Source organism: Hylobates moloch, unplaced genomic scaffold (assembly GCF_009828535.3).
Source record: "Hylobates moloch isolate HMO894 unplaced genomic scaffold, HMol_V3 SCAFFOLD_8, whole genome shotgun sequence".
Taxonomy (NCBI): Eukaryota; Metazoa; Chordata; class Mammalia; order Primates; family Hylobatidae; genus Hylobates; species Hylobates moloch.
This window is the reverse complement of record NW_026652283.1, coordinates 79,623,215-79,651,072: the sequence shown is the minus strand read 5'-3', so window position 1 is coordinate 79,651,072 and position 27,858 is coordinate 79,623,215. Positions and strand designations below refer to the sequence as shown.

General features: G+C 43.8%; 1 protein-coding gene across 4 annotated transcripts in view; it reads right to left on the bottom strand.

Annotated features, from left to right (window-relative positions):
* The window catches only part of IP6K1 (inositol hexakisphosphate kinase 1), a 74,624-nt gene that overhangs the window by 37,292 nt on the left and 9,474 nt on the right, over window positions 1–27,858 (bottom strand). Inside the window, exon 2 of one of the 4 annotated variants that reach the window (XM_058442261.1) lies at window positions 19,085–19,202. The exons of the other annotated variants lie outside the window; for them this stretch is intronic. The gene's annotated coding sequence lies outside the window, so the exon portion shown is untranslated. The remainder of the gene's footprint in view (window positions 1–19,084; window positions 19,203–27,858) is intronic. 4 annotated transcript variants of the gene reach the window in all.

The following is a 27,858-nucleotide window of genomic DNA, read 5'->3' as shown; positions in this document are numbered from 1 at the left end:
GGCATTTTTTTTTTTTTTTTTTTTGAGACAGAGTCTCATTCCATCACCCAGGCTGGAGTGCGGTGGTGCGATCTTGGCTTACCGCAACCTCCACCTCCTGGGTTCAAGCAATTCCCATGCCCCAGCCTCTCAAGTAGCTGGGGACTACAAGCACACCCCACCATGCCCAGCTAATTTTATTGTTGCATTTTTAGTAGAGACGGGGTTTTGTCATGTTGGCCAGGCTGGTCTGAAACTTCTGACCTCAAGATGACCTGCCTGCCTCAGCCTCCCAAAGTGCTGGGATTACAGGAATGAGCCACCGTGCCTGGCTGCCATTTCACTTTTTGTCATAAGACTGTCAAAACATAAAAAGTCCACAAGCTCTGCATTCTTTCCCACCCCCATTTTCTTTCTGCCTTCACTTCCTACCCTTCTCTCTCCATTGCTTATTATCCCACTCCAGCCATACTGGCCTTCATGATGTTCCTCAAACACATCAGGCATATATATATTCCCTAGGTTCTGTGCACTAGTCATTCCCTCTGCCTAAACATTCTTCCCCCAGATAACCACATGGCCAACTCCCTCACCTCCTTCAAAAGTCTTTGATCAAAATGTCTCTTTCTCAATGAAAGGTCTATCCTACCCTCCCTAGTTTAAACTACAACACCACCTGCACCCTCTGCCCCCTTTAATTGGCTCTACCTTTTCTTTTCTCCATTAAGGCATTTATCCCCTTCTGGCATATTACATACTTTACTTACTGACGATGTCTACTGTTTATTATTTATTATGATAATGTCAGTTATATGAGTATCCTAAGTGCCCAGAGTAGTACCTGGCATATAGTAACTACACAATAAATCTGGCTGAATAAATATGTGTATGTTTATGATATACATAACAGATGTATATAGTAGGGTAAATATATAACATATGAAAAAGCGTTTATGAAGGGACAAGTTCTTTTTGTTTTAAAATATTAGGGTTGTAAACCAAAAGTTTACATTTCTAATCTAGAGCTAGCAAAAACCAGAACAAACGGGTCATGTGGCTTTATGAAAAACAAAATATGTTGGCCACATGACAGAATTCCAAGTCAGCAAATAAAGAGAACATAAAATTCTGTTTTAACTCTAAAAAGATTTGATATATGAAGGAAAAATAGGTTTAAATGTACCCAAATGAGAATAGCCACAATAACAAGGAAAAAATCAAAGCAAAATACAGAAGGATGAGGAGGAGGATTAGACTGTTTTTATCAATGATACAAAAGAGATTAAAAAGGAGAAAAAATCAGACAAACACATAAATAATCTCAACTATAAAAGATTAATCAGGCCAGCTGTGGTAGTTATGCCTGTAATCCTAGCACTTCCGGTGGCCAAGGCTGGAGGATCACTTGAGCCCAGGAGTTTGAGACCAGCATGGGCAACATGGCAAAACTTCACTTTTGCCAAAAAAAAAAAAAAATTAGCCAGGCGTGGTGGTGTATACCTATAGTCCCAGCTACTCAGGAGACTGAGATGGGAGGATGGCTTGAGCCCAGGAGGTGGAGGTTGCAATCAGCTGAAATCATGCCACAGCACTCCAGCCTGGGTGACAGATTCAGATCCTGTCTCAGGGAAAAAAAAAAAAAAAAAAAAAAAAAAAAAGGATGAATCAGGCCAGGTATGGTGGCTCACACCTGTAATCCTAACACTTTGGAAGGCCAAGGTGGAAGGACTGCATGAGGCCAGGAGTTCAAGACCAGTCTGGGCAACATAGCAAGATGCTGTCTCAATGACAATAATAATGATACTAAGGAGAAGAACCAGACTAAAGAACTTGTTGAACCAAATTTAGGAGAAATCATATGAGTATTTTTTTGTGGTCTATTTTAATGCAACAACACAGCAAGCCTAGAAAGCGACAATGAATAAAAAACCTTGGCAGGGAAAAAGAGACTGCAATCAGATATGGTGGCGAACAAGGTCAGGACTATTTTAAGAGCTAGGCAGGCACTGTCTCTACAGCAATTGCAAGACAATACCTGGTCACCAGATTCTTTAGTTGGGCAGGCACAGACACACACTAAAAATGCAGATCAGCAGGTATATACTCTAAGAAGTTCAGTTAGAAATCCAAATTATTTTGCCAACATATTTTTACAACCTCAGATTAACCACTTGGGTTTGATATGCAGTCTTTTTTTTTTTTTTTTTTTGAGACAGGGTCTCACACTATTGTCCAGGCTAGAGTGCAGTGGTGCAACACAGTTCACTACAGCCTCGACCTCTTGGACTCAAGTGATCCTCCCATATCATCAGCCTTCCAAGTAGTTGAAAACACAGGTGTGTGTCACCAAGCCCGGCTTTTTTTTTTTTTTTTGTAGAGACAGGGTTTCACCATGTTGCCCAGGCTGGTCTCGAACTCCTGAGCTCAAGAGATCCACTTGTCTTGGCCTCCCAAAGTGCTGGGATTACAAGCATGAGCCACCATGCCCAGCCACATTTGCTATGTGTTTATAGAATAAAGTGAAGCATCTTTAGTGCCTTCACATTTCACAGGTATATTTGCAGATTTCCTCAACATTTCATTAAAAATTAGTTTATAAATCCAGTATTTCTATTACCTCTTCTAAAATTAAATATATCCACTTAAGCACTATAAGTATCACGATAAAGTATCATATCCTTTTTAAAATTCATAAAATTTGTGTAATTGAAGTTAAACTTGGTAAGTCAGGAATGCTAAGTAAAATTCTGGCAACAGTATTTTTGGTTTTGGCAAATGTGTCTTTAATTTGTTTTTTACTGTATGATACAATCCAAAGGAAAAATAATAAAATTAATTGAACTGAAAAGAGCTGAAGAGAAAATAAACTGATAAGTCACTCTAACAGAAAAGAACAACACATAAAACTTGGGCTGTATAGCTCTGGATTTTATGAAAACTAATTTCTAATTAATTTCAGAAATAAAAAAGCATTGACATGGACTTTGACAGGAAAAGATACCAAAACACCTTCAAAAATCACAGACAAAAACACTATAGCAGAAAACAAACATGAAAACACGTTTGTTCTCTAAATCTTATAACCAAGGGAATCTAATGATTTCTTAAATTCAAGCCTATTCTTCCCTTTGTATATGAGACTGTAGACACTGATATAGATTAGGCATAGTTATGAGGGTGAGAGAGAACAATCCTCCTGTACTTTGAGGAGAAGGGAAACGTAGGGAGTGTTCTTCATGTAAGTAGGGCTGTCAACCCTACTTGGAACCTGCCCTTCCAAGCTACTAGAGACTGGCACATCCCTCAGAAACCAGAAATGTGTATAGATGTCTAGAGTAATCTGGGAGAAGAAAGAGAGGGAATCTATGTTGTCATTTGTCTCTAAAGAAGAGATGAAGATTGTTTAGATTCCTGGGTCCTATCACAGGAGCTAGGAAACCATGGCATCCTGCGGCCACCTGGCTAAGAACAAACAGGGAACAAGGAAAAAAGGAAACTCAGCAGGGGACCTGAGATGTGCCAGCCCATCAACGAACAGCGAGAACAGAATTAATTTAGGTCAAGGAGAGAATCTAGAGTCCACTGAACCTCTTTCCTGTTTGTTTTTTTTTTTTTTTTTTTGAGACGGAGTCTCGCTCTGTCGCCCAGGCTGGAGTGCAGTGGCGCAATCTCAGCTCACTGCAAGCTCCGCCTCCCGGGTTCACGCCATTCTCCTGCCTCAGCCTCTCCGAGTAGCTGGGACTACAGGCGCCCGCCACCACGCCCGGCTAATTTTTTGTATTTTTAGTAGAGACAGGGTTTCACCATGGTCTCGATCTCCTGACCTTGTGATCCGCCCACCTCGGCCTCCCAAAGTGCTGGGATTACAAGCGTGAGCCACCGCGCCCAGCCCTCTTTCCTGTTTTTACTGGATTCCTAAAGATTAGAAATCTGTGCTTCCCTAAATACATTTTTTAGTAAAGACCCTTTTGAAATCAGCTGTGTCAAATGTGCTAAGTGGAGGAAAGGAGGTATGTGAAGAATTTTCAGAACTGACGTCCAAAGTGATACAGGGGAAATCAAAATGAAATGCACAAAAAGAAAGGAGAAGTGCCAGGCGCAGTGGCTCACGCCTATAATCCCAGCACTTTGGGAGGCCAAGGCGGGTGGATCACCTGAGGTCAGGAGTTCGAGACCAGTCTGACCAACATGGAGAAACCCTGTCTCTACTAATAATACAAAAAATTAGCCAGGCATGGTGGCGGGTGCCTATAATCCCGCTACTTGGGAGGCTGATGCAGGAGAATCACTTGAACCCAGGAGGCAGAGGTTTAGGTGAGCCAAGATCACGCCATTGCACTCCAGCGCCTAGGCAACAAGGGCAAAACTCCATCTCAAAAAAAAAAAAGAAAAAAGAAAAAAAGAAAGAAAGGAGAAACAAAGGTGCTGAAGCATTCCCTGCTCATGATTATGCTTTAATAAGAAGCCACCGGATTACCTGTGCTGTGACAAAATAGTACATGTGAGCCATCCCTGAATCAGCTAAGTCTCACCTAGCACATTTACAATTGAATGAAAATACGGTCAAATCTAGAAAGCACACATGTAGAAGGATGGGAGAAATGGTTCTAAAAGGAACACAAAACCACAGAGCACTTAAAATTAGACTGTCTAAACTGCTCACATATGAAATGACGAGCTTCCTGGACTTATTTCCTATCACCAATCCCACTGAAGACCAAAGCTGAAGAGAGAAGCTTCCGTACAACTGAAAGAAAGATGCAAAAGCCTGGTCTCACAGATTAGGTTTCTGGCATGAATGGTAAACTCTGACTCCTTTTCTTCACCACTACCCTACTGTAGCTTAACTGAAAGAGTTAAGCACAGTGGAGACAAGTTGACAGGACTAAGGCAGAGGTAAACAAGTTCTAAGGTTACTGGGAGACCGGCGTACACACCTTCCTACTGGGGAATTATTCCTCACCATGTTATCTTTTGAAAAACCACTGCTATCTCTGCTAGGCAGGGTGGCTCACACCTGTAATCTTAGCACTTTGGGAGGCTGAGATGTGTGGATTGCCTGAGCTCAGGAGTTTGAGACCAGCCTGGGCAACATGGCAAGATACTGTCTCTACAAAAAAAAAAAAATTAGCCAGGCTTGGTGGCTCATGCCTATAGTCCTAGCTACTTGAGGGGCTGAGACAGGAGGATTGCTTGAGCTTGGAAGGCAGAGGTTGCAGTGAGCCAAGATTGCACCACTACACTCCAGCCTGGGTAACAAAGTGAGTCCCTGTCTCAAAAATAAAAATAAAAAATAAAAATAAACTGCTGTCTCTCCATTTCAGAACGCAAATAAAAGCTCTTGTCACTCACGCTAATTTCAATTATCTAAAACACTGGTTTTATACACGGAGTTCATCTTAGGTACAAATCTACTACCTTATATTAGCAATATTCACGTGTCCTATTATTAAAAATGGGAAAACATGGAAATAAAATTTTCCTACATCTAGGAAAGGTGAAGCCAAAGCTCTGGTCACAGCACTGACCTTTTTAGATTATCTGGGGGCTTTATTTAGGACCCCCTATCAAAAATGATTACTAATGGCCGGGCACAGTGGCTTACACCTGTAATCCCAGCACTTTGGGAGGCCAAGACAGGTGGATCACGAGGTCAGGAGATCAAGACCATCCTGGCTAATACAGTGAAACCCCGTCTCTACTGAAAGTACAAAAAAATTAGAAAGGTGTGGTGGCGGGCGCCTGTAGTCCCAGCTACTTCAGAGGCTGAAGCAGGAGAATCACTTGAGCCTGGGAGGCGGAGGTTGCAGTGAGCTGAGATTGCGCCACTACGCTCCAGCCTGGGGTGACAGAACAAGACTCCACCTCAAAAAAAAAAAAAAAAAAAAAAAGATTACTAGCTTAAAATAAGAAAACTCTCCAGAGTAAGTAATTATATAACTATGAAATAGCTGCTGGCCATCCATTTCTCCATCAGGCAGGAAGAACACTGGTAATGAGTCTGACATACCTATCAAGGACAGTTAACTACCATGGCACATCTGCACTTTCTTTTTTTTTTTTTTTTTTTTTTTGAGATGGAGTCTCGCTCTGTCGCCCAGGCTGGAGTGCAGTGGCGCAGTCTCGGCTCACTGCAAGCTCCGCCTCCCGGGTTCACGCCATTCTCCTGCCTCAGCCTCTCTGAGTAGCTGGGACTACAGGCGCCCGCCACCACGCCCGGCTGTTTTTGTATTTTTAGTAGAGACGGGGTTTCACCGTGGTCTCGATCTCCTGACCTCGTGATCCGCCCGCCTTGGCCTCCCAAAGTGCTGGGATTACAAGCGTGAGCCACCGCGCCCGGCCTGCACTTTCATATTGGAGCATTCGTTGTATCCCTGGGAGCTGTAGTTCTCTGTAAATTTGCTGTGGCTGAACCAAGAAAGAAGGCATACCCAGATTTCTACAGAAATTATGACTTCATGAAAGAATTTTTAGATGAGAAAAGCCGGTATTTTTCAGAGTGCAAAGTAATTTTGGAATATAAGGAGTTTCTTTGGCCAGGCGTAATGGCTCATGCCTGTAATCCCAACACTTTGGGAGGTGAGGCAGGCGGATCACCTGAGGTCAGGAGTTCAAGATCAGTCCGACCAACATGGTGAAACCTCGTCTCTACTAAAAATACAAATATAGCAGGTGTGGTGGCACATGCCTGTAATCCCAGCTACTCCGGGAGGCTGAGGCAGGAGAACCGCTTGAACCTGGGAGGCGGAGGTTACAGTGAGCCAAGATCCAGCCTGGGTGACAGAGCGAGACTCTGTCTCAAAAAAAAAAAAAAAGTTCCTTTGGGTTGAATTACCTATTAGTTTTGTCACTAACCTGTGTTCCTGAACTATGAAACATGAATATGTGGGCTAGCAAATAGTTTCTCTTGATAAATAATTAAAAAAAAAAAGAAATACCTTCTATCTTTCTATGGTATCTCAATGACACCACAAAACTGTTAGGACTCCAAAGGGGTTTTAAATCACTGAATTCTGAGAGGCACTAAAAATCAGATATGGCTAAAATCTGGAGGACTCTTCCTTTTGGGGGGTGAAATCATTTAAATGCCTTGATGCTTATACTACTCTGAAGATTATCTGAAAATATAGTCAAAGATCAAATTCTTCAGACACAGACACTGAGATGTATTCAGCTGCAGTTAGAGACTAAGGCAAAACGTCCACCACAAAATACAGCTCCAATGAGTTTTATTCTTTTGAGATAATGTGCTGTTACTCCCACATATGGCCAGGGACCAGCTCCGGTTCTCTCCTCCAAGGACCAAGTTCCTGGCATCCTGTGTTCCTATTGGACCTCCATCTCAAGGGCCACACAGCATATTTCATATATAGTTAGATATTTAGAAAAGAGTGTAAGGAGATTTCAGGGCAGAAACTCTACAGAAACTCCCTCTTTCAGACACCACACATCCTGGAGGCAACATAATGACCATCTATTTGAAAGTCCATCATGTAGATAAAGATTTTATTAGAGTCTTAGACTAGGGGGCCAAAAAAAAAAAATTTTTATTAAAGGTTACCCAGAAGCAGATCAGCAACATGGAAATTAGTAGACTATGTGAAGTCAATACGTGAAGAAAACCTATAACAGAAGAGGTGAACAACCAGCATAACGCCTCACAAAATGCCATCAGGTTTGACTGCTTCAAGCAGATTAGATTCCAGCTGTCTTCCAATCCTCTAGTGAAATACCAGAATTATTGCTTTTTCTTTCCTTCTTTTGAGACAGGGTCTCACTCTGTCACCCAGGATGGAATGCAGTGGCACGATCACAACTTGAATTCTTGGGCTCAGGCGATCCTTCCCACCTCAGCCTCCTGAGTGGTTGGGACTACAGGCATGTGCTACCACCCCCAGCTACTTTCCCTTTCTTTTTTTGTAGAGATGAGGTCTCACTTTATTGCCCACGCTGGTCTCCATCTCCCAGCTTCAAGCGATCCTCCTGCCTTGGCCTCCCAAAGTGCTGCAATTATAGGCCTGAGCCACCATGCCCAGCCTAATTATTACTGTTAAGTATTTTAAATATTAGAAAAGCACTTCTGTCCACCTCATAGACAACCCATAGTTCCAGAGAGATGGGGACTAACCTTCACCTACACAAACCCATCAACAACTTCCCAACTTAGAAAAGCAGACAGATGGAGGCTGGACGCAGTGGCTCACGCCTGTAATCCCAACACTTTGGGAGGCCGAGGCGGGCAGAACACTTGAGGTCAGGAGTTCAAGACCAGTCTGGCCAACACGGTGAAACCCCGTCTTTACTAAAAATACAAAAATTAGTCGGGCATGGTGGCAGGCGCCTGTAATCCCAGCTACTCGTGAGGCTGAGGCAGGAGAATCACTTGAACCCGGGAGGCAGAGGTTGCAGTGAGCTGAGATAGTGCCACTGCACTCCAGCCTGGGCAAAAGAGTGAGACTTCGTCTCAAAAAAAAAAAAAAAAAAAAAAAAAGTGAAAAGCAAAAAGCGGAGAGGTGGTTCCAAAGATACATCATTCCTTAAGAGCAGTTTCCAAACTTCTCCAAATTTCTCCACTCCCTCAACTTCCTTTCCTGACTCTCATGTGACATCAGGAATTAAACAGCCTGAACATGCAGAGCTCTCAGGATTCTGGGAGTCAGAAACCATGTGAAAAAATCAGTGCCACAATTAACAAATTATGTACCCTTCAATATGCCAATTCACCTACTTTTCCCTGTCAACAGATTTGAGATTACTTATCTACTTCTCAGAGTAAGGTAATATATGAAAAAACACTTTTCAAATATATGCTATACTGATGCAGCTAAAGCAATACTAACGTTTTAAAGTCTAAAAAGTATTCCAAAAAACCTGTAAAACTGGCCGGACGTGGTGGCTCACACCTGTAATCCCAGCACTTTGGGAGGCCGAGGCAAATGGATCACGAGGTCAAGAGATCGAGACCATCCTGGCCAACATGGTGAAACCCCGTCTCTACTAAAAATACAAAAAATTAGCTGGGCACGGTGGTGGGCGCCTGTAGTCCCAGCTACTCAGGAGGCTGAGGCAGGAGAATCACTTGAACCCAGGAGGTGGAGGGTGCAGTGATCGGAGATTGTGCCACTGCACTCCAGCCTGGCGACAGAGTGAAACTCCATCTCCAAAAGAAAAAAACCTATAAAATTAATGACCTGGCCGGGTGTGGTGGCTCACTCCTATAATCCCAGCACTTTGGGAGGCCCCGGCGGGCGGATCACGAGGTCAGGAGATCGAGACCACGGTGAAACCCCGTCTCTACTAAAAATACAAAAAATTAGCCGGGCGCAATGGCGGGCGCCTGTAGTCCCACCTACTCGAGAGGCTGAGACAGGAGAATGGCGTGAACTCGGGAGGCAGAGCTTGCAGTGAGGCGAGATCGTGCCACTGCACTCCAGCCTGGGCGACAGCGCAAGACTCCGTCTCAAAAAAAAAAAAAAATTAATGACCTAAGGTTCTCATTAACAAGTTACAAAAAAGGCCAGGTGTGGTGGCTTGCACCTGTAAACCCAACATTTCAGGAGACAAGGCAGGAGGATGACTTGAGGCCAGGAGTTCGAGAGCAGCATGGTCAACAGAGAAAGACCCTGTCTCTACAGAAAAAATGAAAATCAGGCAGGCATGGTGGTACATGCAGCCCCAGTTTGGTGGCTGAGACACCGAGATTACTTAAGACCAGGAGTTTGAGGTTACAGTAAGCCATGATTGCACCACTGCACTCCAGCCTGGGCGACAGAGTGAAACCCTGTCTCTATTTTTTTGGTGAGATGGGGTCTCAATGTTGCCCACACTGGAGTAGCCTGGCACGATCTTGGCTCACTGTAACGTCTGCTTCCTGGGCTCAAACAATCCTCCCAGCTCAGCCCTGAGAGTAACTAAAACTACAGGCATGTACCACCATGCCCAGCTAATTTTTCTATTTTTTGTAGAGACAGGATTTCATCATGTGGCCCAGACTGGTCTCAAACTCCTGTACTCAAGTGATTCACCCGCCTCAGCCTCCCAAAGTGCTGGGATTACAGGCAAGAGCCACGAGCATCTTTAAGAAAGAACAGGCCGGGTGTGGTGGCTCACACCTGTAATCCCAGCACTTTGGGAGGCTGAGGCAGGCGGACCATGAGGTCAGGAGACTGAGACCAACCTGGCCAACATGGTGAAATCCCGTCTCCACTAAAAATACAAAAATTAGCCAGCAAGGTGGCAGGCGCCTATAATCACAGCTACTTGCCCTACTTGGGAGGTTGAGGCCGAAGAATCACTTGAACCCGGGAGGCGGAGGTTACAGTGGGCCAAGATGGCGCCACTGCACTCAAACCTGGGCGACAGAGCGAGACTCTGTCTCAAAATAATAATAATAATAATCATCATCATCATCAGAATACTCCTGTATCTATTAAGAAAACTGAGTTTGCTATCAAAAATCTTTCCACGAAGAAAACTCCAGACTAGGTTTCACTAGTGAATTCTATCAAACTTTTAAGAAAGAAATATCAATCTTACATAAATTTTTTTCAGAAAACAGAAAGAGAGTAGTTCCCAACTTGTTTTACGAGGTCAATTATTGCTTTTTTTTTTAAGACATAATCTTACTCTGTGACCCAGGCTGGAGTGCATGGCGCAATCTCAGCTCACGGCAATCTCTGTCTCCCAGGTTCAAGCGATTCTCCTGCCTCAGCCTCCCGAGTAGCTGGGATTACAGGAGCGTGCAACCACGCCCAGCTAATTTGTGTATTTTTAGTAGAGACGGGGTTTCACCATGTTGGCCGGCTGGTCTCGAACTCCTGACCTCAAGTGATCCACCTGCCTCAGCCTCCCAAAGTGCTGGGATCATAGGCGTGCGCCACCACGCCTGGCCAAGGTCAATTAATTATTTCTTTTTTCTTTTTTTTTTTTTTTTTGAGACGGAGTCTCGCTCTGTCACCTAGGCTGGAGTGTAGTGGTGCAATCTCAGCTCACTGCAAGCTCCGCCTCCTGGGTTCGCGCCATTCTCCTGCCTCAGCCTCCCCAGTAACGGACTACAGGCGCCCGCCACACACCCGGCTAATTTTTTTTTGTATTTTTAGTAGAGACAGGGTTTCGCCGTGTTAGCCAGGATGGTCTCGATCTCCTGACCTCGTGATCCACCTGCCTCGGCCTCCCAAAGTGCTGGGATTACAGGTGTGAGCCACCACGCCCAGCCAAGGTCAATTATTTCTAATAACAAAACCTAAAAAAGAATCTTACCAAAATAAATAAGAAAAAAGATTATAGAACAATGTCCTTCATGAATACAGATACGAAAATCTTCAAAAATTTTTAGCAAAACAATTCCAATGATATATAGAAAGAATCCCTCATGACAAAGTGGGAAGGAAACGCAAGGTTGATTAAACATCTAAATAATCAATCAGTATTACTACTCATCATATTAACAGAAATAAGGAGAAAAGTCTTAAGATATAATCATCTCAATAAATACAGGAAAAAAACCCAATAAAATTCAGTACCCATTCATAATTAAAAACTCTCAACAGGCCGGGTGTGGTGGCTCACGCCTGTAATCCTAACACTTTGGGAGGCTGAGGCAGGAGGATCACTTGGGGTCAGGAGTTCGAAACCAGCCTGGCCAACATGGTGAAACTCCATCTCTACTAAAAAATAAATAAATAAATAAATTAGCTGCGCGTGGTGATGGGCACCTGTAATCTCAGCTACTCGGGAGGCTGAGGCAGGAGAATTGCTGGAACCCGGGAGGCAAAGGTTGCAGTGAGTCAAGATTCCGCCACTGCACTCCAATGTGGGCAACGGAGCAAGACTGTCTCCAAAAAAAAAAAAAAAAAACCGCAGGCCGGGTGCGGTGGCCTCCTTTGGGAGGCCGAGGCGGGCAGATCACGAGGTCAGGAGATCAAGACCACGGTGAAACCCCGTCTCTACTAAAAATACAAAAAAAAAAAAAAAAAATTAGCCGGGAGTGGTGGCGGGCGCCTGTAGTCCCAGCTACTCGGAGAGGCTGAGGCAGGAGAATGGCATGAACCCGGGAGGCGGAGCTTGCAGTGAGCCCAGATCGTGCCACTGCACTCCAGCCTGGGTGACAGAGCGAGACTCCATCTCAAAAACCTCTCAACAAACTAAAGATAGAAGGAAACTTCCTTATTTAATAAAGGGTATTTATGAAAACCCTATAGCTACTGGGTGCAGTGGCTCACACCTGTAATCACAACACTTTGGGAGGTGAACGTGAGAGGATCACTTAAGCCCAGGAATTTGAGACCAGCCCAGGCAACATAGTGAGACCCCATTTCTACAAAAGAAAAAAAAATAGCCAGGCGTGGTGACGCACACCTATAGTCTCAGCTACTCAGGAGGCTGAGGTGGGAGGATTGCTTAATTTCAGGAGTTCAATGCTGCAGGGAGTTATGATTGTACCACTGCACTCCAGCCTGGGCAACGAAGCAAGACCCTGTCTTTAAAAGGAGAAAAATTTAAAAATATATACAACAAACAAATTATACACTGATTGTGTATGTTATCAGTGAGGCTTCCAGTCAACAGTAGGCTACTAGTAATTAAGCTCTGAGGGAGTCAAAATTTATATGCAGATTTTTGACTGTGTGGGGAGCTGACACCTTGACACTCCAACCCCCACACTGTACAAGAGTCAACTATATACATTCAAGAATCCCAATGAAGTCCAGGTGTGGTGGCTCACGCCTGTAATCCCAGCACTTTGGGAGGCCAAGGCAAGCAGATCACTTGAGGTCGGGAGTTCAAGACCAGGCTGGCCAACATAGCACAACCCCATGTCTACTACAAATACAAAAATTAGCCTGGCGTGGTAGTGCGCACCTGTAATCCCAGCCACTAGGAAAGCTGAGGCATGAGAATCACTTGAGCCTGGGAGGCGGAGGTTGCAGTGAGCCGAGATTGCACTATTGCACTATAGCCTGGGTGAAACTCTGTCTTGAAAAAAAAAAAAAAAAAAATCCCAATGAACCCAAATAGGATAAACTCAGAGACCCATACGAGACACATTATAAAACAAAAATGTGTTATGAAACTATTGAAACCAAAAGACAAGAATGAATATTTAAAGCAGGAAGAGAAAACTGATGCCTCAAGTACAAAAGATCCTAAATGAGATTAACCGCAGATTTCTCCTCAGAAACCTCCAAAAGGCACTAGGATAACATATATAAGCCCTAAAGGAAAATACTGTCAACCAAGAATTCTACATCTGAAAATACTATCCAAGAATGAAAGAGAAATTAAGACATTTCCAGATAAACAAAGACTAAGGGAGTTGCTAACTACTAGACCAGATCTACAAGAAATGCTAAAGGGAGTCTTTCAGGCTAAAATGAAAGGACACTAGACAGTAGCTAAAAAGAAAAAGAAAAAATATAGAACACTGATAAGGGTAACTACATAAGTAAACATAAAAGCCACTGTAGGCAGGGCGTGGTGGCTCACGCCTGTAATCCCAGCATTTTGGGAGGCCGCGGCAGGCAGATCATGAGGTCAGGAGATGGAGACCATCCTGGCCAACATGGTGAAACCCTGTCTCTACTTAAAAAAAAAAAAAAAAAAAAAATTAGCTGGGCGTGGTGGCACGTGCCTGTAATCCCAGCTACTTGGGAGGCTGAGGCAGGAGAATCACTTGAACATGGGAATCAGAGGTTGCAGGGGGCCAAGATCGCCACTGCACTCCAGCCTGGCAACAGAGTGAGACTCGTCTTAAAAAAAAAAAAAAGGGCCACTGTCACTGTACCTTTGGTTTATCATTTATCTCTTTTTCATATACCACTTAATAGTCAACTGATACATAAACTATGTAAAAATCTACATTGGCCAGGCACTGTGGCTCACACCTGTAATCTCAGCACTTTGGGAGGCTGGGGCAGTTGGGTCACTTGAGACCAGGAGTTCAAGACCACACTGGGCAACACAGCGAAACCCCTTATCTAAAAAAACCCACAAAGCCAGGCATGGTGGCTCACGCCTGTAATCCCAACACTTTGGGAGGCCGAGGCGGGCAGATCACGAGGTCAGGAGATCGAGACCATCCTGGTTAACACGGTGAAACCCTGTCTCTACTAAAAAAATAAACATCAGTTGGGTGTGGTGGTGTGCACCTGTAATCCCAGCTACTCAGGAGGCTGAGGCAGGAGAATCACTTGAACCCGGGAGGCAGAGGTTGCAGTGAGCCAAGATCGTGCCATTGCACTCCAGCCTGGGTGACAGAACGCGACCCCATCTTAAAAAAAAAAAAAAAAAAAAAAAAAGAAAGAAAGAAATCGGCCAGGCACAGTGGCTCACACCTGTAATCCCAGCACTTTGGGAGGCTGAGGCGGGCAGATCACTAGGTCAGGATTTCAAGACCAGCCTGGCCAACATGGCAAAACCCCATCTCTACTAAAAATACAAAAATTAGCTGGGCGTGGTGGTGGGAACCTGTAATCCCAGCTACTAGGGAGGCTAAGGCAGGAGATCACTTGAACCCTGGAGGCAGAGGTTACAGTGAGCGTGCCATTGCACTCCAGCCTGGGTGACAAGAGCAAGACTCTGTCTCAAAAAAAAGAAAGAAAGACAGACAGACAGACAGAAAGAAATCCAAGGGCCTGAAATCCTACAGTTTTGGGAAGCCATAGCAGGAGGATTGCTTAAGCTCAGTTTGAGACCAGCCTGGGCAACATAACAAGATCCCATCTCCACAAAAAAATGTTTTTTATTTTTAAAAAATCAGCTGAGTTGCACTGGCTCATATCAGTAGTCTCGGCTACTTGGAAGGCTGAGGCAGGCAGGCAGTCACTTGAGCCCAGGAGTTTGAGGCTGCAGTGAGCTACATTCATACCACTCATTCCAGCCTGGATGACAGGATGAGACCCTCTCTCTTAAAAAATAACAATAATTGGCCAAGCACGGTGGCTCACGCCTGCAATCCCAACACTTTGGGAGGCCGAGGTAGGCAGATCACCTGAGGTCAGGGGTTCAAGACAAGCCTGGCTAACATGGTGAAACCCCATCTCTACTAAAAATACAAAAAAGCAGCCAGTTGTGGTGGCATGTGCCTGTAATCCCAGGTACTCGGGGGGGCTAAAACAGGAGAATCACTTGAACCGGGAGGCGGAAATTGCAGTGAGCAGAGATCACGCCACTGCACTCCAGGCTGGGTGACAGAGTGAGACTCTATCTCAAAAAATAATAATAATAATAGTAATAACAACGTAAAAAAATAAAAGTAGTCTGGGTACAGTGGCTCATACCTGTAATCTCAACACTTTGGGAGGCTGATGCAGGTGGATCACTTAAGTCCAAGAGGTTGAGACCACCCTGAGCAATATAGTGAGATCCCATCTCTATTCTAAAAAGCCAATTAATTTAAAAAGAGTGAAAACACCACCCACAGAATGGCAGAAAATATTTGCAGATCATACATCTGATAAAGGATTAATATATGGAACATATACAATACTGTATAACTCAACAACAATAAAAATAACCCAATTCATAAATGGGCAAAGGCCTTAGACATTTCTCTGAAGATTTACAAATGGCCAAAAAATATGCAAAAAGATGCTCAACTTCATTAGTCATTAGGGAAATGCAAATCAAAGCCACAATGAGAAACTACTTCACACCCAAGTTATAAAAAAAAAAAAACACAAAAAAAAATAGAAAATAAGTGTTGGCAAGGATATGAGGAAATTGTAACACTTGTGCACTGCTGGTGAGAATGTAAAGAAGACAGTATGGCAATTCCTCAAAAAGTTAAACATAGAATTACCATATGATTCAACAATTCCACTTTTAGGTCTATACCCAAAAGAACTGAAAGGAGGAATCCAAAACAGATATTTATACACCAATGTTCACAGCATTATTCACAATAACCAAATGGTGTCTATGACCCATGTCCATCAACAGATAAATGGATAAAGATATGTGGTATATACATACAGTGAAATATTATTCAGCCTTAAAAAGGAATGAAATTCTGATGCATGTCACAACATGGATGAATCTTGAAAACATTTTGCTAAGTGAAATAAGCCAGGCACAAAAGGTAAAAAATTGTATAATTATAATTCCACTTACATAAAATAAAACAGGGCTGGGGATGCTTGCTTAAGCCTGTAATTCCAGCACTTTGGGAGGCTGAGGCAGGCAGATCACTTGAGGTCAGAAGTTCGAGATCAACCTGGCCAACATGGTGAAACCTCATCTTTACTAAAAATACAAAAATTAGCCGGGCGTGGTGGCAGGCACCTGTAATCCCAGCTACTTGGGAGGCTGAGGCAGGAAAATCACTTAAACCCGGGAGGTGGAGGCTGCAGTGAGCCAAGACCGGGCCACTGCACTCCACCCTCGGTGACAGAGTGAGACTGAGTCTCAAAAATAAAATACGTGAATTCATTGAGACAAAAAGAAGATTATTAAGAACGTACAAGGGGCTGGGGGAGGTGAGAACGGGGTGTTACTATATAATGGGTAGAGTTCCTATTTGGGATGATGAAAGAAGTTCTCAAAACAGCATTGTGAATATATTTTATGCCACTGCATCATACCCTTCAAAATAGTTAAAATTCTACATTTTCTCATGTATATTTACTACAATTTAAAAATTTCATTTACAATAGCATCAAAAAAATCAAATGTCTTGGGTCAAATTTAACAAAACGTGAAAGAATTCTACATTAAAAAATCAAATAATGTAGCAAGATAGTAAAGAAGGCATAAATCAAGAAATATGCCTCACACAGCACGTGGATTAGAAGACTCAATATAGGTAAGATGTCAATTCTCCCCATATGAATCTATAAATTCAATGGAATCGCAACCATAATGCCAGGAGACTTTTTTACAGAAATTGACAAGCTAATTCTAAAATTTATATGGTAATAAAAAGAAATTATAATATTTAAATAAATCTTGATAAACAATAAAGTTGGATTATTTACACTGCCTGATGTCAAGACTTGCTATAAAGCTACAGTAGTGGGGTACTGGCATATGGATAAACAAATATATCAATGGAACAGAACACAGATTTCAAAAACAGGCCCATATCTACAGAGTCAATTGTTTTTGGGTTTTTTGCCAGCGACAAATCAGGATATAACAGTCAATTGTTTTTCAACAAAAGTACCAAAGCAAACCAATGGGGAGAGAAAATTTTGGTAGTTTTAAACTATGTCAAATTTTTTTACATTCTTCCCTCTAAAAAGTGAAATCCGGCCGCTCCGTCTGGGAAGTGAGGAGCGCCTCTGCCCGGCCACCCATCGTCCGGGAAGTGAGGAGCGCCTCTGCCCGGCCACCCATCGTCTGGGAAGTGAGGAGCGCCTCTGCCCGGCCGCCCCGTCCGGGAGGTGAGAAGCGCCTCTGCCCGGCCGCCCCGTCCGGGAAGAAGTGAGGAGCGCCTCTGCCCGGCCGCCCCGTCCGGGAAGTGAGGAGCGCCTCTGCCCGGCCACCCATCGTCTGGGAAGTGAGGAGCCCCTCTGCCCGGCCGCCCATCTTCTGGGAAGTGAGGAGCGCCTCTGCCCGGCCACCCATCGTCTGGGAAGTGAGGAGCGCCTCTGCCCAGCCACCTATCGTCTGGGAAGAAGTGAGGAGCGTCTCTGCCTGGCCACCCCGTCTGGGAAGTGAGGAGCGCCTCTGCCTGGCCGCTCCGTCTCGGAGGTCTACCACGGAGGCCAGAAGCAATGTGGGGGCTGGACGTGGTGGCTCACGCCTGTGGTCCCGGCACTCTGGGGGGCGAGGCGGGTTGATCACTTCGGGCTAGGAGTTCGAGACCAGTCTGGCCAACATGGCGAAACATGAAAAATACAACAGACAAACCAACCAACTCAGTGACAACAAAACAGGTCTACCCTGGAGTCATACTCTAATTTTTTCTATTTTCCTCCCTTTCTGATCCTTTATCCCACTTTCTTTTTCTTCCTCTTCCTTCTCCCTCTTCTTTGTCAAATAGAGGATTGAGTTATTATCACTGATCCATATAAAGTCCCTCTCTCATTTATTTTAACTCCCACCCCCCATTTCTATTCCCCGACTTCCCACGTGCAACCTTCCTAATATGTTTGATACGCATCTTTTTGTTTGTATGTATTATTAGAAAATGTTTGTTTTTGTGTGCAAAAAAAATTCATAAAAAAAAGCAAAAAAAAAAAAAAAAAAGTGAAATCCTCCTCTCTCCTTGAGTATAGGCTAGACTTAGTGACTCATTCTAAAGAAAATAATATGGCAGAAGTGATAGTGTATGACTAGGTCATAAGAGGCATCATGGTTTCTTCCTTACTTTGTCTTAGACCATTTCTGGAGGAGATAACTGCATGCCATGAGGAAACTCAAAGAGCCCTGTGTATAACTTGTTAGCTTGAAAGTAGGGAAAAATTAAAAAAAAAAAAAAGCCCTGGGTAGAGATAAATGACATGGAACTGAGGCCTCCTGCAAAGAGCTTTATGAATAAGTCATTTGAAAACAGATCCTCTAAGCCAAGCATGGTGGCTCAGGCCTATAATCCCAACACTTCGGGAGGCCAACAGGGAAAGATCACTTGAGCTCAGGAGTTCAAAACCAGCCTGGGCAACAAAGTGAGACCCCATCTCTACAAAACATAGAAAAAATTAGCCCCGCATGGTGATGCATGCCTGTAGTTCCAGCTTGGGAGGCTGAGTTGGGAGGATCACTCAAGCCCAGGAGGCCAGGGCTGCAGTAAGCCATGATCACCACTGCACTCTAGCCTGGGCCACTTCTCAATTCCTAGCCCTTAGAAACTGAGGTAATAACTGCTTGCTGTTTTAAACTGCTAAGTTTTGGAATAATTTGTTACAGAGCAATAGATAATACACAAGTCTTTTCAACAAATGTTGATAGTAATGGAACAATCAGTTATGTATGTGGGGGAAAAATAAACACCAGCCCCAATCTCACATAATAACAAAAATTAACTTACGATGACTCAGAGACCAAAATGTAAAAGCTAAAACAAGAAAGCTTCTAGGTGAAAACACAAAAAATAAAGTTAGGCTGGGCATGGTGGCTCACACCTATAATCCCAGCACTTTGGGAGGCCAAGGTGGCCAGAGCTCACCTGTAGTCTTAGCTACTCGGGAGGCTGAAGTGGGAGAATGGCTTCAGCCCAGGAAGTGGAGGCTGTAGTGAGCGGAGATCATGCCACTGCACTCCAGCCTGGGTGACAGAACCAGACCCTGTCTCAAAAAAAATAAAGTTATATGATTTACACTACCTGACTTCAAGCCTTGCTAGAAATATCCAACACTTAAGAGGTAGGCAAGGTATCCTCAGACACTCAGACAGGACACAGAAAGCAATAACCATAACAGAAATTACTGATAAATCGGACTTCATCAAAATTGAAAACCTCTGATTATTTATTTATGACATGGAGTCTCGCTCTGTCGCCCAGCCTGGAGTGCAGTGGCATGATCTCGGCTCACTGCAATCTTTGCCTCCCGGGTTCAAGAGATTCTCCTGCCTCAGCTTCCCAAGTAGCTGAGACTACAGCCGCCTGCCACCACACCGGGCTTCTTTTTTTTTTTTTTTAGTAGAGACAGAGTTTCACCATGTTAGCCAGCATGGTCTTGATCTCCTGACCTCGTGATCTTCCTGCCTCAGCCTCCCAAAGTGCTGGGATTACAGGCGTGAGCCACCGCGCCCGGCCCACGCCCGGCTAATTTTTGTATTTTTAGTAGAGACGGGTTTCACCACGTTAGCCAGGCTGGTCACGAACTACTGACCTCAAGTGATCCTCCCACCTCAGCCTCCCAAAGTGATGGGATTACAGGTGTGAGCCACCGCGCCCAGGCCTGATCTTTAAAATATACCATTAAGAAAATAAGCCAGGCATGGTGGCTCACGCCTGTATTCCTAGCATCTTGTGAGGCCCAGGCAAGAGGACTGCTTGAGGTCAGGAGTTCAGGATTAGCCTGGGCAAATATGCTGAGACCTCCATTGCTACAAAAAATTTTTAAAAAGAAAATAAGCTGGGCATGGTGGTATGGCACATGCAGTCCTAGCTACTAGGGAGGCTGAGGAAGGAGGGTCGTTTAAGCCCAGGAGTTAGAGGGTACACTAAGTTATGATCACGCTACCACACTCCAGCCTGGGTGACACAGCAAGACCCTGTCTCTAAAAAAAACAAAACAAAAAACAAAAAATATAGTATCCAGAACACAAAAAAACTTCCTAAAACTCAGTAACAACAACAACAACAAAAAACCCTGCCAGGCACAGTGGTGAACACCTATAGTCCCAGCTACTTGAGAGGATGAGGCAGAACGATCCCTTGAGCCCAGAAGTTCAAGTCCAGCTTGGGCAACATAGGGAGGCCCTACCTCTAAAAGATACATTTCTTTAAAAAATAAAAAAGACAACTTTTTAAAAAAATGCGCAAAAGATTTGAATAAATACTTCACAAACGAAGATACACAAAGACCATTAAGTACAGGAAAAGGTGCTCAGTATCATTAGCATTCAGGTAAATGAAAATTAAAACCACAATGAGTTACCACTATGCTTTCACCCAAATGGCTAAAATTAAAAACACACTAAATGTTGCTAAATGTGGAGCAACCACAACTCTCATACATTACTGGTAAGAGTGTAAAAATGGTACAACCATTTTGGAAAAGGTGTTACAGTTTACTATAAAGCTAAACATACATCTATCCTATGACCCAGCAATTCTATTCTCTTCAAGAGAAATGAATGTGTATGTCCACACAAAAAACCTGTGCAAAAAAGTTCATAAAAGCTTTACTCATAAGGCAAACACTGGAAACAGCACAAATATCAACAGGAGAATAAACAAACTGTAGTGTTAATGCAATGAAATACTATATAGCAATAAAAATAAACTACTGATACAGACAACAGCATGTATAAATTAAAACATTACACTGTGTGAAAGAAACCTTACTCAAGAGTGGCCAGGCGCTGTGGCTCACACCTGTAATCCCAACACTTTGCGAGGCCAAAGAGGGAGGATCGCTTGAGCCCAAGAGTTTGAGACCAACCTGGGCAACATGCCAAGACCTCTACAGAAAAATTTTTTAATTAGCTGGGTGCAGCAGTGCACACCTGTAGTCCCAGCTACTTGGGAAGCTGAGGTGGGAAGATCCCTTGAGCCCAAGGTGGGTTCAAGGTGGCAGTGAGCTATAATTGCACCACTGCACTCCAGCCTGGGTGACAAAACAAGACTCTCTCCCTTAAAAAAAAAAAAAAAAAAATTATATATATATATATATGTGCTTGTAATACATGTGTAATATATGTGTAATATATATGTAATATATATGTGTAATATATATGTTATATAGTCTTCCTTTTTAACTTAATGTATTTTATATATATAATATATAGGAAGGAAGACTATAATATATAAAATATGTATATACAGAAGGCTATATATATATATACATATATTGTCTTCTTATATTCTAGAGCATTCTCTTTTTTGAGACAGGGTCTTACTCTGTTACCCAGGCTAAAGTGCAGTGTAACGATCATGATTCACTGCAGCCTCCATCTCCTGGTCTCAAGCAATCCTCCCATCTCAGCCTCCCTAGTAGCTGGGACTATAGGCACATGCTGCCACACCCAGCTAATTTTTTTATTTTTTGTAGAGACAAGGTTTCACCATGTTGCCCAGGCTGGTCTCAAACTCCTGGACTCAAGCGATCCTTCCATCTCAACCTCCCAAAGGCTGGGATTACAGGCATGAGCCACCGCACCCAGCCTCTCTCTACTTCTGACTAGCCAATTTCTCATTACTCCAGTCTCTGTTGCAGTTAATAATTCTATTTTTTTTTTTTTTTTTACATAGAGACAGGGTCTCACTATGTTGCCCAGGCTGGTCTTGAACTCTTGAGCTTTTTTTTTTTTTTAAAAGATAGAGTCTCACTCTCACCCAGGCAGGAGTGCAGTAGTATGATCACTGCTCACTGCAGCCTCCAACTCCTACGCTCAAGTGATCCTCCTACCTCAGCCTCCCCAGTTGCTGGAATTTTAGGCATGTCCCGCCATGCCCAGCTAATTGTGTATTTTTTGGTAGATAAGCGGGCCTTGCTGGGTTGTCCAGGCTGTTTTTGAACTTCTAAGTTTAACTGATCCTCCTGCCTCAGCCTCTCAAAGTGCTGGAATTACAGGCATGAGCCATTGCATGTGGCCAATTAATAATTCTTTATACAGTCCCAATTCTACCAATGAAAAGTAATACTGTAAACAGTCAAGTTAATATGCTTAAGGGTCCAAGTGATCCTGCCTGGTACACTCTGCTTCATTAAATTACTCAAACTTAATATGGGCTCCCTGGCACCAAGGTCAGCACTTACTTTAGAGACACCTGCAAAATACGTAAGATAGCCACATATTGGCCAGGCGCGGTGGCTCACGCCTGTAACCCCAGCACTTTGGGAGGCCGAGGTGGGCGGATCACAAGGTCAGGAGATCGAGACCATCCTGGCTAACACGGTGAAACCCCATCTCTACTAAAAAATACAAAAAATTAGCTGGGCATGGTGGCGGATGCCTGTAGTCCCAGCTACCTAGGAGGCTGAGGCAGGAGAATGGCGTGAACCCGGGAGGCAGAGCTTGTAGTGAGCCAGTGAGCCGAGATCGCGCCACTCCACTCCAGCCTGGGCGACAGAGCAAGACTCCGTCTCAAAAAAATAAAAAATAAAAAAGATAGCCACATATTTTATAATACATCTTCCCAAATAGAGAAGAAGCTTTTTAATATTCATTATATTTTCTATGCTAATGAACTCACTTTAATTTTTGCTGCACTGTCTCCAGGTAAAATACCAAAAACAGTAAACCAAAATAGCCTATGTATATCCTGCCTAGCATGCTGCTTGGCCCTGATCCATACGACATCTTCAAGTTGAGCAAAAGTCTTTATAAGTAAGTTTCAGAATATTCACTAGCTAGGCATGGTGGTACACATGGGAGGCTGAGGCAGCAGGATCACTTGAGCCCAGGAATTCGAGACCAGCATGAGTAACATAGCAAGACTCTCTCTAAAACACACACACACAGACACACACAAACAGAATACTCACCACCAAACCAATTTTTTGTCCAAATTGCAACTATAAAGTCTCCAAATTAGTCAGGGATCATTAAATTTAAATTTGCAGGCCGGGCACGGTGGCTCATGCCTGTAATCCCAGCACTTTGGGAGGCCAAGGCAGGCAGATCACGAGGTCAGGAGATCGAGAACATCCTGGCTAACACGGTGAAACCCCGTCTCTACTAAAAGTAAGGGCGCAGTGGCAGGCGCCTGTAGTCCCAGCTACTCGAGAGGCTGAGGCAGGAGAATGGCGTGAACCCGGGAGGCGGAGCTTGCAGTGAGCCGAGATCGCGCCACTGCACTCCAGCCTGGGCGACAGAGCGAGACTCTGTCTCAAACAAACAAACAAACAAACAAAAAAACAATGATAAAGCATAAAGGTCAAAGATCAGATCACCTGGCCATTTCTGGTGTGCAGGGGATTTTCTTTAACAGTGAAATGACTTTTTTTTTACACTTGATCTTAGCCAAAAGGCCGAGAAGCGATGAAATGACTTTTTTTTTTAAGACGGAGTCTCTCAGCTAGGTGTGGTGGCTCACGCCTGTAATCCCAGCACTTTGGGAGGCCAAGGCGGGTGGATCAAAGTCAGGAGATCGAGACCATCCTGGCAAACATGGTGAAACCCCACCTGTACTAAAAACACAAAAATTAGCAGAGCGTGGTGGCACGTGCCTGTAAATCCCAGCTACTTGGGAGGCTGAGGCAGGAGAATCGCTTGAACCCTGGAGGCAGAGGTTGCAGTGAACCGAGATCGCGCCACTGCACTCCAGCTTGGGCAACAAGAGTGAGATTCTGTCTCAAAAAAAAAAAAAAAAAAAGACAGGGTCTCAACAAGGTGTGGTGGCTCATGCCTGTAATCCCAGCACTTTGGGAGGCCAACGCAGGTGGATGGCTTGAGGTCAGGAGGTCGAGACTAGCCTGGCCAACACGGTGAAACCTCGTCTCTACTAAAAATACAAAAATTAGCTGGGCATGGTGGTAGTTGCCTGTAATCCCAGCTACTCAGGAGGCTGAGGCAGGAAAATCACTTGAACCTGGGAAGCAGAGGTTGTAGTGAGCCGAGATCGTGCCTCTGCACTCCAGCCTGGGCGACAAAGCAAGACTTCATCTCAAGAAAAAAAAAAAGATAGGGTCCCACTGTCACCCAGGCTGGAGTGCAGTGGCCCAACAACAGCTCACTGCAGCCTCAAACTCCCAGACTCAAGCGATCCTCCCATCTTAGACGCCCCAGTAGCTGGGGTTACAGCCATGCACCACCACGCCTGGCTAATTTTTTTATTTTTTGTATTGATGGGGTCTTGTTATGTTTCCAGAGCTGGTCTCGAACCCCTGGGCTCAAGTGATCCTACTGCCTCAGCCTCCCAAAGTGCTAGGATTACGGGGATGAGCCACCATGTTCAGCCAGTACGTTTTTAATTAACAGCTTTATTGACATATTATTCATACATCATACGATTCACCCATTAAGGTGTACAATTCAATGATTTTAAGTATAAAATATTCAGAGATAGGAGCAACCATCACCACAATTTTAGAATGTTTTAATCATCTCAAAAAGAAATCCCATACCCTTAAGCTATCATTTTCCCTATCCCCTACAACCACCTCCAAGCCCTAAGCAATCACTAATCTACTTTCTGTTTCTATAGAATTGCCTATTCTGGATATTTCACATAAATGGAATCATGTAAATGTGAACTTTTTTATCTGACTTCTTTCACTTAACATGTTTTCAAGGTTCATCCATGTTGTAACATGTATCACACTTTGTTCCTTTTTTATTGCAGAATAATGTTCCCTTGTATGTATACACCACCTTTTATCTGTCAGTTGATGGACATTTGGGTTGCTTCTCCTTTTGGCTATTATGAATAATGCTGCCATAAACATTCATGTACAAGTTTTTGTGTGAACATTTGTTTTCATTTCTCTTGGGTAGACAGCCAGGAGGGAGATTGCTGGGTCATATGGTAACTCTATGTTTAACCACATAAAGACTGTTTTCCCAAGTGGCCCACTTTGGCCCACTTGACATTCCCACCAACAGTGTATGAGGTCTCTAATTTCTCCATATTTCTATCAACATATGACATCATCTGATTTTATTACAGAGTAAGTTGTTTAATAATTGTTCATTCAATCATAATACACCCAAATTTTTCTTTTCTTTTCTTTTTAGAGACAGGGTCTTGCTCTGTCATCCAGGCAGGAATGCAGTGGTACAATCATGGCTCACTGCAGCCTTAACCTCCTGGGCTCAAGCAATCCTCCCACCTCTGCCTCCCAAGTAGCCGAGAATACAGGTGCATGCCACTATGCTCATTTAATTTTTACTTTTTTTTGTAGAGATGGGGTCTCACTATGTTGCCCAGGCTGGTCTCAAACTCCTGGGCCCAAGCAATTTGCCTGCTTCAACCTCCAAAAGTTCTGGAATTATGGGCATGAGCCACAGCACCTGGCCTACACCTAGATTTTTATGTATTTATAAGGTGCTCTTATTCATTAACATCGAATTTTAGACTTGAAAAGAGTCCAGTCCTAGACCTGCTCCCCTACCCTGCCCTCCTTTTATATAATGAGACAGGAATAAATAAGCTAAACCCACAAATAAAATTTTACAGAAGAAATCAGCAGATTTCCTAGGCACTCAACAAAACAAAGTCCCTAACAGAGATCCAGCACTGAAGTGAACATGTGTTCCCATCAAAGCTCATTTGTTATGTCTTCTAAATAAACGTAACTTCAAACCACAGCAGCACACATGAAAGTCTTTATCATCTTTCATACACACACACACACACACACACACACACACACACACACAGTCTTAGGCTTTCCTACCCAAAATCTATTGCTCAAATTCTGCTGTAGTAGGAGAAATGAAAACCTTTATTTAAAAATCAGTGCAAAAGCACAGATCCAGAGCCACAAAGACACAAAATGCCTGACTGCTTCCTTGTTCCAAGTCAGAAACAGAGTGTACTGTGCAGTCTTTCCCCAGCTCTGCCCATCACTGTTCCTTATAGTGTCAGGGCTGCACTGAGAGGAGGGCAGGCAGCAAATACTGCCATTTACAGCAGCCCAAAGAGGCAGTGAGATCAAGACCCAACAAAGGGCCTAAAAATGCTTGCATCCAGTGCCATGCTCACAGAAACGTTTTCCTAGAAAAGTGGCATTTTAACCAGGAAGGGCTCTTTCCAGGCCTTAGTTCTGCCCTTTGAGCAAGTTGTCTCTGTTCTGCAGCACTAAGGGATGGGCCTGCCTCTATAAAGCACTAGAGTTAACACGTGCAAGCACTTCAAGGCAAGGCAGGGTGGAGGCAGAAATTCATAGCCACCAAATCCCCATTTCTACTTGCCCACTCCCTTCTATTTCCGTTTAATTACAAAAGGTGTTTCCAACTCAGACAAATCTAGTACATCTTCATAAATATTTGGTCCTCATCTACTACGTACAGGCGCAAAAAGACACAAAAAGTGTAAAATACAGTCCCTGACAGAAAAGGATTAGGCCCTATCAGAGGAAACAAAAAAGTTTTTTTTTTTGTTTGGTTTTTTTTTTTTTTTTTTTTTTTTTTGAGACAGAGTTTCACTCTTGTTGCCCAGGCTGGAGTGCAGTGGCGCAATCTTGGCTCACTGCAACCTCTGCCTTCCAGGTTCAAGTGATTCTACTGCTTCAATCTTCCAAGCAGCTGGGATTACAGGCGCCTGCCACCATGCCTGGCTAATTTTTTGTATTTTTAGTACAGACAGGGTTTTACCATGTCGGCCAGGCTGGTCTCAAACTCCTGACCTCAGGTGATCCACCTGCCGTGGCCTCCCAAAGTGCTGGGATTACAGGCGTGAACCACTGTGTCTGCCTAAAAAATTATTCTTAAAAGAGCAAATACTATTTTGATGTTTGTTTCAGGGCAATAATGTCACTGCAGTTCAAAGGGTATGGAATATATCCCCAGGAGCTGAAATGTTTTGGGGACATTTTATAAAGAAGGTAGGTAGAAATGGAGCTGGACTATGGACAAGGGAAAAGCTGAAGGAAAAGGTCATCTCCACAGGCCATAGGTCACTGGATTCAGCCATAAGAGGATCTGTGTAGAGAAAGAGTATGTATGGAATGTTTAGCAAACTATTTGGTTAATGGGGATTAGGATAAACCCTGAGGAGGTAGGCTGGAGCCAGCTGGACTGTATCGCCTTAAATGCCACATTAGGACATCAGATCTCATCCCATAAGCCTATAGCAGTTCCTGATTTCAGTGCAGGATCTCCATAGTCTGTGCAGTGTGAAAAACTCCTGAAATTGGCCAAGCGAGGTGACTCACATTCATAATCCAGCACTCTGGGAGGCCGAGGTGGGAGGATCACTCAAACCCAGGAGTTAGAGACCAGCCTGGGCAACAAGCAAGACTCCATGTCCATTAAAAAAACAAATAAAAATTAGCTGAGCACAGTGGTGCCCACCTGTAGTTCTAGCTACCCTGGAGGCTGAGGCAGGAGAATCACCTGAGCCCAGGAATTCAAGGCTGCAGTGAGCTATGATCGTACCACTGTACTCCAGCTGGGCAACAGGGTAAGACCTGTCTCAAAAAAAAATTAAGTAAATAAAAGTACTAAAGTTTACAGACAAATTATGCAAAGATAAAGAACAGTGGATGGGCCGGGCGCGGTGGCTCACGCTTGCAATCCCAGCACTTTGGGAGGCCGAGGCGGGAGGATCATGAGGTCAGGAGATCGAGACCATGGTGAAACCCCGTCACTACTAAAAATACAAAA